Source organism: Bactrocera dorsalis, chromosome 2 (genome assembly GCF_023373825.1).
Source record: "Bactrocera dorsalis isolate Fly_Bdor chromosome 2, ASM2337382v1, whole genome shotgun sequence".
In the NCBI taxonomy this organism is placed as follows: Eukaryota; Metazoa; Arthropoda; class Insecta; order Diptera; family Tephritidae; genus Bactrocera; species Bactrocera dorsalis.
In genome coordinates this window covers 17,955,790-17,969,762 of record NC_064304.1, presented here as the reverse complement: position 1 = coordinate 17,969,762, position 13,973 = coordinate 17,955,790, and the positions used below count along the sequence as shown (strand labels likewise).

The following is a 13,973-nucleotide window of genomic DNA, read 5'->3' as shown; positions in this document are numbered from 1 at the left end:
AACAAGAATATTTGATTTCAGATAACATCAAGAGCCAAAATCACCCGGGGCACGCACGTGCATTTTTTTGTTTTTTCTGAGGTTCCAACTTCGAGTGACAACAATAATAGTAATAAAGTATTAAATTTTTTCAAATACTATTTTTTTTTCAATATGTAAATAAAAACACTCAAATATTGAAGATGATTCCTTTTTATTTTTCTATAAAAAACCACCCTCCACACTACTACCTTCAATACCATTAAAAAAAAAAAATTCTTAAGCCTTCAAGTAAGCCTCAGTTTCTCCGATTACCTCTTCAGTGTTGCCAAATTTCTTTTCAGCGAGTTTGCTTTAGAGCTCTGAGAGCTGAAAATAGTCACAGATCTGGAGAATAAGGTGGATGCGGAAGCAATTCGTAGCCCACTTGATACAATTTTCACATCGTATTCATAGATTTGTGACACGCTGCGTTGTCCTGATGAAACTGCACTTTCTTCTTCTTCAAAAGGCGCCGTTTTTCACGATTTTGCCTTTTAAACGATCCAATAACGCAATGTAAAAGTCGGAGTTAACGGTTTTTTACTTTTGAAGATACTCGATGAATATTATACTACGTTCATCCCAAAGTACTTATGTATATCATAACTTTGTTAGCCGACTTTTGTGTTTTTTCACGTTTCGGGTTCGGTTCATCATGTGCTCGGATGTTTGTCGCTTGGATTTTGAACTGAAATGATGGAGACATTTTTCAACCGTTGTCACATATCGAGTCACAGCTCTCTCGAACAACTTCGCTTCCAAAATTATTGTGGCGACTTTTTTGATTTTTTTATCAACTTCTCAATGGTTCATTTTCTTGGTGCAGAGTCCGAATAATGTTAACAAGAAAAAACCGACTCAAATATATTCCTTACAAGAATTTGATTCCGATCGTCCAGTTTGTATGGCAGCTATGTACACTAGTGGTCAGAACTCAACATTTTCCTCACGACGAAGGCGAATGAATAGAGCGTTAGTATCAACAACTTGCATTATTATTTTGTTAATTTTGCGTTTGAGTGACAAGTTATCATTGCTTCATTAAAATGAGTTAGCCAATAAAATATGTGTAAGTAATGTTTAAAAAAAATAGGTGAAGTGTAAGTTAGATTCACCTTTGCCACGATCTTGATCCCAACTCATTGCCAGTAATAATACGTTTCATGACATCATAATAGTTTGTTTTACAAACGTTCACGCGACCCTGTTTTTTGAAAAAATTGTGTGTTTTTGGAAGCAATCGTGCTTTCACTTTTCTTGGGCCCAAAAATGGGTTTCACTAATCCTTCCGATATTCCAACGATGCCAGAAAGATCGTCAATTCTTAGGCATCAATTCCTTGTAAATACATTATGTTAGAGCGCTCTATAGCAAAAATAATTAAAAGAAAACTCGTGGTCCCACCGCAACAAAAGAAGATAAATATTTTGTTTAGTGATGAAGTTAAGATAAATATTTACGGAAATTATTGTACTGAACTGACTGCCGACCTAACTGTAAATAATTTGATTGTGGATACAGCACAGAGAAAATTAAACATGGGAGAAGACACATAATGGTGTGGGGATGTTTCTACTGGAGAGGCGTTGGTCTTTTATTTTGGTTATAGGACACAATACCGCCTTTGAGTAAAGAGATATTTTGCGAAGCGTTATGCTACCATATGCTTAAGAAAGCATGCCGCTGCGATAGTGTTATCAACAAGATAACAACCCGAAACTTTACATCGGGGTTGGCATCTGAGTAGTTAAGTATGCTAATGTCACCTACATATATGAAAAGGCAAGTCAATCTCCTGATACCAACCCGATTGAAAACTTGTGGAGTGTCCTTAAGAGTAGATTGGCAGCCTTTCATTTCATTCCAATTGGGATGGGAAGCAAAATAATTAAGGGAAACCTGCCAAATATTAATTCAATCCATACCGAAAAGAATTGGAAAACTTATGAAGAGAACACGATTATTGGTATAGAAAATATTAGCTATAGGGCCTTAATGAATGTTAATGGCTTGTAACTACAGAACGAGTCAGAATTTTTATTTGAGATTTCGTGAAAATATTTTTCAATAGTTTTGTCTACATTTTAGAAGCAAAACTCATTATTTTTTATTTTATTTATTTATTTTTTGAACCGGCGGAAAATAGGGTTACCACCTTTAAGCAAACCACTCTTATATGAGGTTCAACTAGAGTTTGTACGCTAAAACGTTATTAATACTAAATTAATTATTAGTTTCATTTTTTCATTTCAATAAAGAGCCACTTTTAAAAATCAATTTTGTCGATAAAAACATGTAAAAACGCGCATTGCAAGACTTTAAATTTAAAATTCATTTTTATAGCAGCAAACATTCGCGTACGTTATTGCCGAGCACACGTATGAATGTTCGTATATTTCATATGCATGGCATGGATGACGTCTTATTGAGCGTTTTTCTGCGCTGTGCTTTTGTTTGTGTTGTTTTTGGCGAATAATGCGAGCATTTGCTGTTGAACTGTGAAAAAAATGGACTTTTTGCAATATTAATATATATTTTATTACGAGTCTATCGCAGTGTGTTTTTTTCGCATATATATTTTCAAAGTTTTTCCGGCTCAGCACCGTAGCTGGCTGGCTGGCACATAGCTGCCGAAGTGAGAATCACACTGAATAATAAAAAATTGCACAATCTGAGCGCACTTTTCGCTTACAGCGCGCATACTGTAGCGCTTTTCATTGCTACACTGCATCATTCATTGCTCACTATATGCATGAATGCCCGCACACACACACACGCACATATGTGCATATGCATTTTTGCTGTAAATACCCCGGTATAAAAACAATAAAATATGAATATATAAAATATTAATTCAACTGTTTTGCGAAAATAAACTTTTTATGCACTAGTAAGTAAGTTTGGTTGCTCACAACGGCAAAAGTCCGTTCGGCCCAATAATTTTATCATCAGCATCGGTACGCGGCAAACAATGGGCGGGCGCGCGCCGCGTGTCCCACTAACGTTTCTTGCATACAACTTGGCTTTTTTGCCGCATGCACCATGCCACACCACTCCACACCATGTACATAAGTTAGCTTAGCCAGCCAGCGAGCGAGTAGGTAACTAGCGAACTGACAAAGTGACGCAGCAGCAGCAGCCCACCGAGCAGTCAAACAGTCGAACAGTAGTGAGCGAAGCAGCAGCGGCCCAACAAAGTTTCATGTGATTTTTCGTGCTCGTTTTTGTTTTTGTTAGCCACGTCCTTTAATCACGTGCCCGTTTCTGTGTTAACATTTAAACTGGAGCATTTTTCATATTTACAGTCTGTTAGTAGGCAATGTCTGTGTGTCCGTGTTGGTACTAGTAGTTGTGTTGGCCAACTCGCGCTGCTGCAACGACGACGACGGTGAGGACGACGACAGCGCCTGGGAGTTGCCTGATGAAAGTGTATGCATCGTCCTTTCACTGACGCAGGCCTACTTTGCCCAACACAGGACCTACATACCGTCGACGGCAGCAGCTTCAATTGATGGCATTTATGTTGGTTGGTAGGTTGTGTTTGCTTAATGTTTTCGATACGCTCGGGTCCTCGTTTTTGTTTACTATCTATTTATTTATTTATTTATTTTTTGCTTTTTTTCTGCTCTTCACTGATTTCGACTGGATTCTGGCGCATGGCTATACATTAAAGCAAACAAATGAGATTTCTTTCTGCTGTGCTACTCCATATGCAAGCTGTTCGCACACACACACACATCCATACAAATATAGGTGTAGCATGTCCAAGTGACGTGGCATGAGGCATGCCTTGTACTACGTGCATGTTTTTTCCAATGTTTAGCTTTTATGGACGGTGTCTGTCCATCCAAAGCATTTGTCTGTACGGTCAGTGCGCGCTTGCTGCGCTTTCTTTACTTTTGCGACCAGTCAGCAGCTACTTATGCACATAAATATACATATATATGTGTATGTGTATATGTGCGCCTACAGTTGCTTTGTATGCAGTGCGCACAAACGTGTTTACTACCCGTAATTAGGTTGCGGTTGCGGCGGCTCGTTTCCATTTCATTTTATTTCGATTTGCGACTTCATTTCACTTTATCCTTTTTTCCACACTGCGTATGTATGCATGTGGATGTGTTGTGTGTGTGTGCGTCTTTTGGCAATGAATGTGAATCATACGCCATGTATGCTTAAGCAGGCGTTAGCAGGAGCGGCACATCCTTTTGCCAACCGCAAAGGAAATCCCGTAGTTTGTTTAAGCGTGTGTGTGCGCTACTTTGGCCAACCGCTTTCCAAAATGCAGCACCGCAGACGCAGCAGTAGGGGTGGCTGACATGATTTAGAAACTCATTTTTGCGCTCCAAGAAATGCCAATGGCATTCGCCAACTGCTATGTCCATCTGTGTATGCGCTCGTATATGCGCATATTAGCTGCTGTGCATCATCGTAAGCCTTTATTTCGTGTATGTCCTCTTCACACATACTCACCATCATTGTATGCACTTAACCACCAGCATGCCGGTGTGTATGTGCGTGTGTGTGTATGTGTGCGCGTTCACATAAAGGCTCATATCTTGGTTTGTCAACCAGTCCGTCAGCCTGTCGACTAAGAGTTTATCTATCACTCATACGCTACAGCTCAAGCCATAACAACAACAACAACGTTCATCACTGCAGCATCTAGTGCATACATCCGTGTATTATGTGCATGTGGCACGCATACACACACACGTTTCACATTCATGTAGTTGCCAGTGTTTGTGCTGAACCCCTTCGTATTCAGCATTTGCATTTGTAAACAAAGCCTAAGTGTGAGCTACGAATTAAAGGGATGTGTGCTATCAGTAAGTTTAAGTGGTGATGAGTATAGTGAGCATGGACTTGAAATCATAGAAATTTGTGTGAGATGAGTGAACGGAAATTAAACGGTGTTGCATATTCTATATGTATCGTCCATATGCGATTGAACCGTTTAAATCGGCGTGTTCTCAATTTTGCGCTTAAAGAAAATGTGACACTATTTAAGGAACGGCAAAAGTATGATTTTTTACTAATAATTTATGGTGCTTACGGCAAATTATTCAATGTAATGTGTTTTTGATATGTGTAGTTTAAAGAATGTATAGTATTTTTAGAAATATGTTAGGTTAAATGGCTGTTCTAGAGAGATCGCACGTCCTATGTGAAGCCATAGAAAAGAATGACTCTAGTGTTTGAACTAATAAATTAGCAAAACGGTACTTTGACTTGAAAATATTGTTCTATTTGTATTCAGCAAATGAAAAGTAGAAAAAAGTGAAATGCCTGATTTTTCATAAATTTTTATTATTTTTTTGATATTATTTATTATTATTATTGTCATTGCTGGACAAAAAAAAACATTTTCTCAGTATTTGAACACACATCTGTATTATACCTTCAAAATGGGACCCAGAACCAACACAGGCATAACAGCGCTTGATCCAATTTTTCATATCCTTGTTCTAACCCGGATATTTCAGTTTCGAAAACAGAAAAAAGCCACAGTGAGCCAAATCTGGCGAGTACGGCAGCTGAGGAATGACACTCGTCCCGTGTTTGACCAGAAAGTTAGTCAAGTTAGTCATAGTGGTAAAAATCCATAAATTATCACAAAAATCAGATTGTTTACGACGAATTGCTACACATAGGCGCCTCAAAACGGCCAAGTAGTACGCCATTTGAACCTTTTGAGACTGTGAAACGAATTCATGGTGACTCACACCACGGTAATCTAAGAAAACAATGATCACCTTGATTTTGGACCGATTTTGACGATGTTTTTTCGGTATCAGCTCATTTTAAGGTGATGAAGCGTCTTTGTCCAGATTGTTGTGTCAATGTTCCCAGTCTTAGTACCGCCACCGTTGATGCGTTTGATGCCTGTAGGGTTCTCAGCTACGTTGTCAAGCATCTCTTTTGCAACCGTTACTTGACGTTGTTTCTACAAAAGATTGCGATATTTTGGTACGAGTCTTGAATTGACAGCTTCATACCCAAAATATTAACCAAAACTTGTTGAGTTGATCTATAAGAAATGTTGTGATTCTCTGCTGTCTTTCTGATGCTATCACGACGATTTTCTTTCACTTTTTCAATGTTATCTTCATTAACAAATGTGGTTGTACGACTCGATTATATGGCAAGTTTTCGATGATTTCACGATCTTTCTTGATTGCTTTCTGCCACTCGAATTCTTGTGATTGCGATAATGTAGATTCCCTAAAACACAACTGCTACTTTTCTTAAAAAATTGGCTCTTGACCATACTCAGGATTTCTACTCTCCTAGAAATCTACAACTAAAAAACAAAAAACATGAAAAAAAATTTTACCACTTTTTAGACCGACTCGATTTTTTTTAAATAGTAAAAATTGAAATTTAAGGATATGGCTAGATCCGGACATAGCCAAGTTTGCAAAGAAGACTGTTCTGAAGTTTCAGATAAATCGCTCCAGTAGAAACTGAGAAATCGTGGGTATCGTTTTGGAAAAGACTGCTTCTAGAAAAATACTTTTAAGCTTTCTGTTCCAGCCGACCCAGTTCGGATGCAGGGTCAGCAAAATATCTACATCTCCGAAACTAATTTGAATTTTGAAAAATCCTCTCGTAAACATATTCTTGAATAGTTAAACTTTAAAATAAAATCGATTTTTTTCATTAGACTTGACTAACCCCCTAACTTCCCAATCTTCTGACTTTTTTTTCGATGCAAGTAATTCAGTTAATCAGATAACTAGCTTTAGCTCATTAAAAAAAGGTTTTTACTAACTTGCGCTCCTAAATGTAGGCAACGTTATTTTGTAGTACCCCAAACAGAAATTTTTTGTCTAATAATGCGAAATAAGTAACTACCTAGGACTTATTGCTTAAAAAAAATTAAAAAAAATCTCTAAACAAAAACAAGTTTTCATGCATATTCTCAAAAAAAAAATATATAAAAAAACCAAAAATTTTTAAACATAAAATCAAAATTTTCATGAGAATTCTCTACAAAAATACATTTCTAAATTGTATCTCCTTGCCATACAAGCTTTCAATATAAGCTTGAAATGCGGTTTTTGTTTGAGGTTTATCTGTCAAACTATCAATTGCAACTTTCTTCCAAAAATCATCAATTCTTTCGTCCGTAAACCACAGACTCAGCGCCGTGCGTTATGGCAAGCGCACAAAGTTGCACAGTTATAGGCCCGAACTGCTGGCTCACTGGCTGACTGGTTGACAGCCCACCTGCCTGAGAGGCTGGCAGACATATCAGCATGCAATCCCTGCAATTTGTCACAGCCTCTGTTGTGTTTCATAGGGTAGGCATTGCGCAATATGAATTCGCTGCTGAATATCTGAATGTGAATACATGACACATACAAATAGGTGAACATACACACTTACACACACATGTATATATGTAATTGTAAATATTCAAATTTAAGCTTTCTGATGCTCGCTGGTGCTCCATCATGCACATTTATTTTAACATATGTACTACATATGTATGTATGCTAGGTATATATGTATGTAGATGTGGTTGTATGTTGGTCTTGTGCCGATTGTGTCGAGTTGTCACTGTGTCGGCTATTTAGTTGGTGGGTCCTTCGTTCGGTCGTGAGCTGGAAGTTTCTGAGCCGTTAAGTCGTTTACCGATTCTCTGTGTAATTGTGCTTACTTAATGCTTCGCTGTAGCCTCTGACTTATGCTGCAACGAAGCTGTCATTGCCATAGTCAAATGCTTTGCAAGCATCGTACTCGTTCGGCGGTACGCACACAATCGTCGTCGTCTTTGGTAACAATGCTGCCGTTATTTTTCTTTTTGTTGTCATATAAAGACATACCTACAAACGCATATTCGCATTCATGTGTATTTATGTGTTGTTGTATTGGCAATAATGACTGTGTCCATTTGAATGCTGTGCGCTTAATCTGGCACCATCAATTACACGAACGGAACGCGCAATGAGCAAGAGAGCGCGTGTTGGCCAATGCCGAGAGTTGAACTGCACGTGAGCGGAGACTACGCGCTTTAAGCTCCGTTTGGCGCATGCGCTAAGCGTGTAAAGCTTCCGAGCGCTTGCTAGAAATTTTTTCGCTTTAAATCTCAGCCTGTTGTTGTTGCGCTTAATGTTGCTCCTGTTTGATGCTGCTCCTGCAGATTCAGCACGCAAGTGGTGAGCGGCCTGAGCACGCAATCCCGCGCAACAGCATCCACCAGCCAAGGGCGCAATGATGTGTGCTGCTGCCTACTGCCTGTCAGGTGGGGTAGGGGTGCCAACGGCAGTATTACCCTGCTTTTGACTGCGAATATTGCCGTCTTGCTTGTGCACATGACGCTGTTGGCAGCTTCAAAAGCTGTACCGGAAATTGATTGCTGCCAAAGTCGACGCAAGCAGCGCAGCAACTGGCGAAAGGTAAAATCCATGCCACCCGGTAAGCATGCATACACACGCATTAGCAACGGCAACAGCGAGGCGCAGAACGCCTTGAGAAGTGGGTTGCTTGGTGGGACGTGGGCCGAAGGCTAAAGGCTGCCGCATTTTGGAATGGGAAATATTTGAAACATATTTGCTGCTAAATCATGAGATGTGATTTGCTGAAACCAAAGCTGCATTCAGCGCTGCAACTTGCGTAGCATCAACTATTTCGCTTGGTTCGTGAGTGAGCGTGGCTGCGCTTCGTACATCCAGTTGTTGAGTCAAGTTCGCAATTTGTGTTGAGCAAAAGTTCAAGTCAGCCAATAGTTGCTGCTGCTCTCTTCGGCGGCATGTTGTTGTGATGCTGCGCTGCTCCTAGCCATAGCCGTTCGAAGGATCTGCGCGACTTTCGCGTCTATAACAGTGTACCTTGCTGGCGCTATTTGTGGCAGTCGAACGCGAGCCCTTGGCTGGAAAGGGTACACAGCTCAGCAGCAATTACTCCATACTGCATACGGGCACCAAGCGAATAGTAAAAAAAAGAGAATTACACACATATACAGACATCCACACACAGTTTGGTGGTGCTAAAAAATGTGTAAATTAATGGAGACTTGAGAATTTAGACAATAAAAACATCTGTGAATAATTAATTAATTACAAATGCAACTTAAAGTAAATATTGTTGTTGTTTTTGTGTAATTTGTGAACGTTTATGCTTATTTTAACGATATTGGAATTAGTTATAGTGAAAAGTTGAAGTTGAAATTGAAATTGAAATTGTGTGCGAAAGAAAAACTGGCAGCCTTTTTGCAACATCCACAAGCAGCGTTTTTTCCACGACTCCTTGCTGTTGTCTGTATGTGTGCGTGTCAGTTGGCAGTTGGCATGGTCATTTGCAAATGTGTGTGTATGTGTGGGTGTGCGTTCGTGCGTTTGGCGGCGGTGCGGAGGAAATCGAGTTCACCTTGCTGCTCCGCCGCGCCGCACGTCCTCACATTGCTCCGTTGATTCGCACATATTGCGAGTTGCCATTGCCATTCCCATTGTTCTTGCTGCAGCACATATACGCATACGTGTGTGCGTGTTGGTGTGTGCACTGGCAAACGCACACAGACACACGCACACATTAAGTGATTTTTTACTATGTGCAATTTTAAAAAGCAACAATCATCTATTTCCCTTTCTGTTCTCGGTGTTGACGCGAGTGGGCAGTGCAATGTTGCGGCGTTGAAGGCGGACAGCGAGCTACAATGGCAGCGTACTAACAAGAAAACAAAAGAAAAAAAGGAAAAAAACGATGAATAAATAAAAATAATAAAAATAAATAATGCGGAGAGGCGGCGAACTTGCTGATGGCATAAGAATAGGAAAATCGCGATATGCGCAAAGTTCATGGCGTGGGCGGCTGTTGTGAGCTGCATAGTTTTTGTTCTGCTTTCTAGCGCTTTAAGTGGGTTGCTTGTGGTCACATAGACTACAGGCCTTGTTGGTCGTTAACGGTAAAGAGCCCGCACTTGTTCGTTGTTGCAAAGTTGCAAAAATAAGCATAAATGCAGCAAGACTTGATGCGCGATACTTTGCTGCTGCTGCTGGCTGCGTTTGTAGCTGCTTCTATGCGTCATATATGCTATTTATTGACGCCGTTGTCTATTCAAAGCTACGCAACAGCCCCTACTGCCATGCTATATAATATGTCTGCCAGTTAAAATTAAATATGTCGACTTAAAATTAAAGTTCAGTCACTTGTTTATATTTTATATAGTGCGCGCGCCTATAACTATGCTACAAATTTAGTTTGTGTGCTACTTCAGCATAGTTTGACTAAAAATTGAAGCTCAAACAAACAGTGTTGGCTTAGTGCACCACTTTTGGTGGAGCCTTTCTCGCAAATCGAATGTAAAAGCGGAAAATATGAAAAAAACGCAAACTTAATGAAACTGGACAGACGCCACTCAGTCCTCCAGCTACCAGTTTCATTAAGTTTGCGTTTCTTCCATGCTTTCCTCCTTTCCATGCGATTTCCGCGTCAATCGAACTGTTTGTTTTTGTTTTTGCTGTCACGTAAATAGCCGCCGTCGCCGCCGCCGCCAACATTGCAGCTGCCTACTCAACTTAATTAGAAAATTTGAAAACAACTCGCTAAAAAGATTAAAACACAGCAAATAGAAAAGAAAACGAAAAGGAAAATGAAAATGAAAAATGTTGTAATGTTGTAATGTAAGGGTCGTAGAAAAGGCGCTTAATGGTTGTTGTAACGCTCTTAAACTTTTTCACTCGACGCGCTTAGCAAAAGGAAATTGAACAGTGTTCGATACGATAAAGAAAGCAGCAAAAACTTATACAAAAGCAAAAATAAAAACAAGAAAAACACACAATAAAAGCACTGAACTTTGAAATAAACGCAAAAAAAGAAAAAAACTTTGTCTACGTCTGCGTTTGGACTTGGACTTGGTCTCTATGTTACAGCGTAAGGAGCGTAGAGGAGCGTAGCAACGGTGTGTAAAGCACACACACAAGCGCAAGTACACGCACGAACGCATACACATACACACGCACGCATACGAACTCGCAAAAGTACACACACACTCCATTTTCTACATCACTTCGTGCCTGTGCATCTGCCTAGCGGCTCAGCACCTGCCCCAGCCTCAGACGCAACCTCAGCGCCTCAGTGCCAGCCAGCGTTGGATTGAGATTCAGTAACAGTAAAACAGTATCAGCATTAGCGGCGTCAGCTCCCCCAACCTTTGCCAACCGCGCTGCCAACATCAAACGGTCGCGCGCTCAGTGTTCATTATACATAAGAGAGTTACTGCTGCTGCTACAGCTGTGTGTGTGTGTGTGTGTATTGCTGACTGAGTGCTGTTCGGAGTTCTGCTTGTATATACTGCTGCCTTCACCCCAAAATCTCTTATTGATTTTGGATTCAAACACACACGCCGCCGCCGTCGTCCTCGTCGTCATCATCATCTCGTCGTCGTTGTTGGTGTCGTGTGTTGCTGTAGCTGACTGCTAACGAGAGAGGCAGCCGCCACAAAATTCAACATACAGCAGCCAGCAAACGCATACAGTGTTTGTTGCAACGAGCTTGGCGCACGGCCGTGTAGTCAAAGTTGGGCACGTTGAAGAGCGGCGTGGCGCGAAGCAAAGAAGTGTTGTTAGCTTGTGCGGTGCGGTCGCCCGCCCACCCGCTAAATGCTCATCCAGCCAGTCAGGCAAGCAGTCAGTCAGCCAACCAGCCGTGAAGATGCTAGCAATATTGTAGTAAGTATGACTTTGCCACTTTTTACACAACTTTTTTTTTGGCTCAAGTTTGCTTTAGACCTTTTTGTTCAATTTCGTATTTCATCTACTTTTTTCAGTTCGGTTTCTTTTAAAGTTTTATTTGCCAGCTTTTATATTATTGTTGCTGCTTATGTTACAGTTACAGTTACAGTTACTCTTGGCTTAGATTTCGCTTTCCGTTTTCATCACTACATTTGCTTGTATGTAGGTATTTAGCTGTGTGCCGCCTAGTTGGCGGTGCGTGTCCCGCTGCGTTTGAGGATGCGCTCCTCGTCCCCCGCTTAACATACATTTGCACCGCTCTTCCTGCGCTTTTATTGAGAATTCGTTGGTGAATTGGCCGCCGCATTTTAAAATGTTTCATAAATTTTTCAATTTGTTTAATTTATTTCGTATTTTTTCGTTCATTTTCATTTCACATCCTCTTTGTATTTCCTATGCCACAAGAATTTCGTAAACTTAAACAATTTTCGCCACAGTTACTTTTCGGACGACACAATTCGGTCGTCGTCGATACACGCGCTGACACACTCGACGCAGAGCCGGTCCACCGTCAAGCTGCTCGACTTGTTTGGTGTTTGACTTTTTGCTCCTCCGTTCGTTTGTTCGCTCGTTCGTTCGTTCGTTTAATTTAATTAAATTTTCCTTTGCGGTTTTTATTTGCAACATCTGACGTGGCAGCCATTTGCAGTCGAGCAACTAGCAAGATCCCATAAATGTTATTTCAGCATATTCTTTAGCCCGATATAATTCGTTCTTTGCATTTTATTTGGTATTTTTTTCTACTTGCCTTCGCATTGCTTGTTTTTATTCGTGTTATGACTCCGCTGCTCCTGGCTAGTGGTAGTGGTAGTAGTAGCAGTCGCAATCGTGTTGTTTCTTCTCTCATTGCTGTTGTCATTGGCGTAGCTGTAGCTGTAGCTGTAGACGCCTAACTGCCGTTATATCTATATCGTTCACGTAGTTGGGGAAACTTTCTGCACAGCAGTTGATTAATCGGAAATACCAATTTAATTAAGAAGAAATTTTCAACTTCCTGCAAATGTTTGTGCTTAGCTTAGACATAGACGCTGGAGCGTGCGAAAGATGCTGATTTAATTGAGAATTAAAAGTTTGGTTTTTTTTTCTCAATTTAAAACGTTCTTGTTTGTGTTATCACGTTCGTAATTTATGTTGGTAGCTTAGAAGCGGAAATTTAAAAAATCAGCAGAAATTAATAAAAAGCTTAAATGGATTAAAAGCATTATGCTAGTGCAGAAATGATGAAAAATGTGTGTGCAAGAAATCACTTTTCACCTCAAAAAAAGCTTAAAAACACAAAAATGTAAAAACTGTTAAATTCATTTTCATTTTTTAATTTAAGCTATAGCAAGCTGCCATTTTTCCCGTCAAACGCTAAGTGGTCTGTTTGCGAAAAGTGCTATGCACGAGCGTTTAACCGTTATCAGCGTCCTTATGTCTGCCTAGCGATTGATATTCAAGCATTCATCCGCACATTTAGCTTTTAGAAATTGAAATTTAGTGTAATTGCCTCGCCATTACATGGACTGAGCTTTAAAACGCGCTGCTAGGTATGAAAGTCACGTCAATACCGTTAAGGCTTGCTGTTTATTTGATGTAGCTTTTAATACTTAATTGCGATTTAGTAGAACAGGTAGGGTTTAATATAAATCACATGGCTTATGCCCGTATATATGTACATATGCTTGTATATTGAGCTTGCATGCGGCGATTTGTTGTAAATTTCAAGTGGATCATTTAGTCTGCTAATTCTCTGTACTTCCATTTTGTGCGAAATGAACTTCTGAGAAAATCTCTGTTGAAATTTCTCAAAACACGACTGGAATAAACAAGAAAAGAAACTCCGGGGCAAGCTTTCAAGTATATTACTACGAAGGCTTTGAACAAATTACTGAGACTGAAGTAGTTTGAGTTGTTATTTTATATGTCTCAGTTATTTATCTTAAGCATCTTCGCTTTATTCTTCTTAAAAACTAAAAGTTAAAAAAAAAAATATTTTTCATTGAATCGCAGGTTGATTTAGTGTGTATCGCAAATCTTTTCCATTATTTCTTTAATGATTATCATACAGAGGAAATTGCTTACCATATTAAGCAAATCAAATTTTGTACAATCGTTCTAGACTATTGACTGCTCAATTCTCTCTGTGTATTCAATACAACATGAAAGTTTAATTAGTCTAAAAGGTACAACGCATGAGCTAAAATGCCGCCAGACGTGTCAAGTAGTAGAGTA

General features: G+C 39.8%; 1 protein-coding gene across 8 annotated transcripts in view; it reads left to right on the top strand.

Moving 5' to 3' along the window:
* LOC105225732 (peripheral plasma membrane protein CASK) overlaps window positions 1-13,973 on the top strand; it is a 90,869-nt gene that overhangs the window by 25,511 nt on the left and 51,385 nt on the right. The window contains exons 1-2 of one of the 8 annotated variants that reach the window (XM_049449269.1): window positions 8,633-9,104; window positions 10,720-11,696. The exons of 6 other annotated variants lie outside the window; for them this stretch is intronic. The gene's annotated coding sequence lies outside the window, so the exon portion shown is untranslated. Of the gene's footprint in view, window positions 1-8,632; window positions 9,105-10,719; window positions 11,697-13,973 lie in introns of those variants that run through there. One more of the 8 variants, XM_049449270.1, reaches the window with a different exon arrangement.